Below are 6,000 nucleotides of genomic sequence, written 5' to 3' on the forward strand. Positions count from 1 at the left end.
TCTCAATGTTTTAATAACTATAAAAATATTTAATTATAGGTTTTTAAAATACATAATTAATCCTTTAGATTTTAAGATATTTCTTTATTTTATAAAATTAATAATGTTTTCCAGTATTTTGTAATTCAATAAAAAATTATTTTCGTTATTTATTTATTTTTCTCATTTCTGTATTTGTATTTGATCTAAAATTTATCTTTAAATTAAATAAATATAATAAATGTTTAAATATATTTTTTAAATAGAAAATTATTTTCAAGTTTTAACTGGATAAAGTTTTTTAAAAAAGGATTTTGAAATGTTTTAAAAATAAAATAAAATCACTTTTTAAAAATTCTTTTCAAATATCCAAACTTTGAATTCTTCCTTTGTACTTTTTTGGATGAGAATTATATTTTTTATATTTTTTAAAAAATAACATTTACTTTTGAAGATGAATTTTCAATACTGACATTCTTTAGAAATAGTCTTTCTTAAGATGTTTTTTAAAAAGTCTTGTTCTTTAATATAAAATTAATATTTCTCTTTTTTAATAAAAATTTTAGAAATTATTGTTTTTTAATTAAAAATTTTGTCCTTTTAAGCATTTCACTAACCAGACAATTTCAAAAGTTATTCAAATAAATGTATAATAAAAGAAAAATGGTTTTAAATTATAAAAATAATTCTTAAATATTTCTAATATAAAAAATTGTACCGGTACGTGTATCTAGGCTATATGAAGAATTTTTATTCCTGTACTTAGAAACCTTTACCAACTATTTCTATTAAAAAAATAAAATTTTCTGTAATACTTTACATTGTTTTTTATTTTTTTTAAATGATTTGCACTTAAAAAACGACACTTAAACCACTTCAAATATGTTTTCGATACATTTCTCAGAAATAACGTAAATTTTTATTTCTAATTTTTTCTAACTATAATAAAACAGAAAACAAACCATAAAACAATAATAAATTTCATTAGGAGGTTTTATTCTAATATATTTTTCATTATTATAAGGAATAATATTCAAGAATATTATAAAATAAATCTAAATTGTTTGTTATCTATATCTTGTTTGGTAGCTTATATATAAAATATTTAGCATTATGGATACTTCACAAAATTACTTTAACGTATTATTTGCTTATTTTTATTAAATGTAATTGTTTTAAGACACATGAATGGCTGTAAATATTTTTTTACATACCGAAAACCTTAAAAATTTCGATTTTATTTTAAATTTTCAATTGAATTAGTTTCTTATATCATCTCACATATTATCCAATGTTTTATTCATAAACTTTATTGCTTTCAAAAATAAATTGTCATTAACATTAAATAAGTTCTATACTATTATAAGTTTATTTTTTTAAAATTTAAAAGATAGATAATGTAAAATTTTGCTTTTGGTTTTTAGAACAAAGGAATTATTTATACCTGTAAAACTTGTAAGGTGTTCTTTGTAAGATGTCAATATGTTTCGTGGGATTTAAGACCAGTTATATTTAAAAATTCATGAAAGATATAGGTTTATGTGGGTGTTGTTTATTGCTACTTCATCGTGACAAGAACTCGAATTTTACCATATTTGGTATCGAAAATAAATTGTTTTTAGTAAATTATTCGTTTATATAAGCTATATGTGTGTAGGTGTGTATGAGTGTGTATGCAAAGAAATCTGCAATTATATAATAAAATATATATATATCTGTATATAAATGGTTATATACATGTATACCATTGTATAAAATGCAACATGTATTAAATACTCATGTTTTACATTTTCCAATTTAATTATAAAATTTGGGAGCTGTATTTATATTTATATTTTCATTAAAATATTTATTTCAAATTTTTATTAATAATTTATAATTTTATAAAATAGAATTTATAAATTATGAAATAATTTTATAAATCCTTTTCACATTTTTACCTTTTATATTCTACAGTATATTTAAAAAATTTTATATACTTTCACACTGCATTTTTTAAAATATTTTTAAAATACGAAAAATATGTATTTTTTTAGTGTTTTATTTTTATATTTAATCAAAATATTGTTTTCGTTTTGATAAAAGATTTTTAAAAACATCTCAATTATTTTTATAATTCAACTTAAATTTCAAAATAAAAAAATATTATTTGAAGCTTTTTAAAGTAAAAAAAAAAATTAAATTTTTCTGAAATTTACTTTTTAGATCGTTTCGCCATCTATTGAGAGAAAACAAAAACTATCGACTTGTTTTATACTTAGAATTTTAATACAGCAGTAGGAAATTTCCAACACACTTTGAATGCCGATACATATACATATTTTACACTGACAAGTTATTGTTATTGCACACATATTACTGTATGCAAATAGAACGCTCTCATAATTTTATCTGTCTATTTATCTTCGAATATGTGCAATTGAAAGGAAACGCATGCACCGCTTAGACGTCCCAGTAAAAGAAATTCGCTATAAATATAGAGAAGCCACATAAAATTTGATATATTTCGTGAACTTTCTATCATTATAAGTCAACGATCTATTATAATAAGTAATTCTTGATTTATATGTTTAGGTTTACAATTTACTATACACAATTTTTATGAGCTGTAATTCATAAAGGGGTATAAACTACTAGTCGATTACATTTTTATATAATTATTAAATTAAGTTACAGTCATAAAGAAAAGAATTAAAATTTATAATAATAATGATTGTGCAGAAAAAGAGGAGATTTTTGTACTTCCGTAATATAATGATTTGAATAAGTACGTTATTATTAATTTAAATAAAAAAAAATTAAAATATATACTTCATAATTTTCTGAATATGGTGTAAAAATAGATACTAATGTAATCTCACTTTTTCTTTGATGAGCATTATTCTTTGAGAAAACAAATAACACTCTCGTCAATTTGTACACTAATGCCATTTATGGTAATACAAACTTGTCTAAACAACTATTATTTTGTATAAAAATAAAGTTAAGAACGACTAATGTAAATCCAAATTTTGACACATAAAATGCTAATATATGCGTCGTATATAATATAATATCGATCCGAAAGGCCGTTAGATTATAGATTGACATATATATATGTCGAATATCCTAATAATAAGTATTAAGGGAATGGTGACTGTTATATAACTCTATGCCAATATCCATATCAAGGTCATAAAGTTCTACTGTAAATTTTATATATAAAACATTTGTTTTTTATATCCATTACCAGATGATGGAAGATCGAAATTTTATTTAGCATGTTGTCTACATGTCGAACATCACAAATTCCTCTGATAATGTAGATTAAAGGAAAACTGGTTTAAGTATAACGATTCCTTTTACAGATTGGCCCATTATTTGTTAAAGAAAGGAAGGAAATAATAATCGATTAATAAGCGAACTTTTTGCGAAGTTGAGGAAACACGTGCCACTTTATATAAGACTATTGCTTTTAAACTGATAAACGACCATGAACTCGGCTTGGCAAACAGTATAATTTTAAATCTATATTTTTGCTCAAAATAAAAATTTCTGGCTATATTTAAAACTCATTAAACGTAATATTTTTGTTCTGATTTTGAAAGTAACTTGGATGATATATTCTTGTTATATAACCTCATATAACTGTACAAAATAAAATCATAACTTTCGTCATATATATTCACAATAATTTTATATTGGTTAATGAAAATCATTACATAGCCTAAATTAAAAAAAAATCACACAATTACAATTTAAACAACATAAAATGTCTGAAATGATGTCACTTAAGACATAATATTAATGAAAGTTACCAGTTTAATATAGGAATACGTTGTTATTCTGTTTACAATATATTACAAAAAACACATTATTTATTATCTCTAGAAGAGTTTATAAATTACAAAACAGCGTATAACATGCAAATTTTGTTTTGTTAGTAGTTTTAATGTAGAGGTAATGATAAATATGTTTTAAAAATCTGATTGACGTTTTAATACCACAAGGGAAGTCATTAACTGAGTAAATGATGTATTGACAAATCTAAACTAACTGAATAAAATGAAACTTGCCTCTACGTAAATACGTAATGTATAAACTATTTTTAATATATTATTTTTAATAAAAAAGAAAGTACAGAAAAGTTAATGATTATTTCATGGTATCTGTTATTCATTTCAATATAAATTAGTAATATGCCAGAAGTTATATAATAAGTATTTTGGAACTGTTCCTAAATTTAATATATTATTTATTTTTAAAAAATTAATTTTTGGTTGTGGCCAGAAATTTTAAATAATACTGAAAGCCAAAAACTTGCATTGTTATTTGCTGTTTTTAAAAATATATAAGTAAAATGAATTCGTTGCATAAAGTCATACGTAAAGACGACATATCCCAAGGATTCTCTTCATTTCAAGCTATAGAGACTTACCTCTTTGGTCTTTGAAAAAAGGGACTCGAAATATTATATATATTTTTATGTAAGTCTCTACAGCTTAAAATGAATACTATTTAAAACTGAAATAATTTTATCTTAGATTACATTTTTAGATTTTAAAATATTTTATTATTTATAAATGTATTTTTTAAACATTTATAAACTCACATTTTCTAAAACAGAAAATATGTAGAATAAAACAAATTAAAACGCTTAATTACATTTTAAAATATAATTTAAAACGTAAGAATAATGTTTCTATGTATATAAGTTAGGCTGTATAAACCTATATTTAAACATTTATTATCATTGTGGTTAATTATTTATTGTACGATATATTAATATTTAATTTAAACTTGGTACAGTTCTTATTTTGGATATAGTGATTCCGAGAAATTTAACTGAAGCTTTTCTATGCTGTATATATTTTCCCATTCTTCTATTTTCTTTTTTGAATCTATAGAAGTAAATTTCATGCAACAAAACAGATTTTCGTTCTATGATTCAAAAAATAGAAAAATCGGTTGTTGGTCTATGAGTGGCCTATAGAAATCAGATTATTTCTTTTGTGTGTACAGAAATGTTTTTGTCATATAAAAGTTATTTAAAATTAATTTTTCTTATTCGAATTTGGATGGAGCTCTGATGTAATAGAACAGATTATTATAAAATTGCATATCAGTCAGAATTGAATTAGGTAGGCTATAAACTTACAAAATGTGCTCTACTTCTAGGTAATATGAATTTATTTCTTATAGAATCACACATTATAATTTCTGTCAGAAAAATTTGGTAGTTTTATATAGGTTTCGAGGACACATTCATCATCTATACAAAGCATCACGTTTTATAATTGTCACGTTCGACAAATAATCAGGTTGGATTCCGATGAAACAATAATGTAAAATATTTGTGGATTAAAATATTATTTTAATATTTAAACATTAAAATATTTCGATATTACAATAAGGGACGAATAAATATGTTTATTTAACATTAATAGACTTATAAAATAATGCTCTAAATTTAAAGTCAAATATAATATGGATACTTCAAGTTTTTGAATGGGTTAGATGTAAGTTTTATATTTAAATGTTTAAATTTTTATATATAGTATGTATGATAAAAATATTCTGTCACGTTCTATATTTTACGAACGCTTCTCTACTAATGAGTGCCTATAACAAATGTAGCAAGTTTAATCAAATTACATTTGACCTATATTCATTACTTTACAATCCAATTTCGTGTTTCTTTACGTACACAATATTTTTAAAATGAAAATGGGTTATATGCTTCTATTAAGTTACGCTGGATATGAATATAACTTTCTATAGTATCTTGTAATAAATCAAAAATCTTAGACATAAACAATATTCAATGTTCAGCCGTGTGTTTATTCTTCATATAATCATATATATTGTCTGAAAACAAATTAAGTAAAATAATAATAACGCCTCGAGAGAAAATTATCTGCTATAATGTATTAATTTTCATGCTTTATAATATTATTGTTTAAATAGTTATTTATGAAATAATTTATTTTTTAGTGTTAATGTGTCAATACTTCTAATTCTTTTATGAAATAAAATTGAAAA

This window comes from Centruroides vittatus, unplaced genomic scaffold (assembly GCF_030686945.1).
Source record: "Centruroides vittatus isolate TY-2023 unplaced genomic scaffold, ASM3068694v2 contig_749, whole genome shotgun sequence".
NCBI classification, from domain to species: Eukaryota; Metazoa; Arthropoda; class Arachnida; order Scorpiones; family Buthidae; genus Centruroides; species Centruroides vittatus.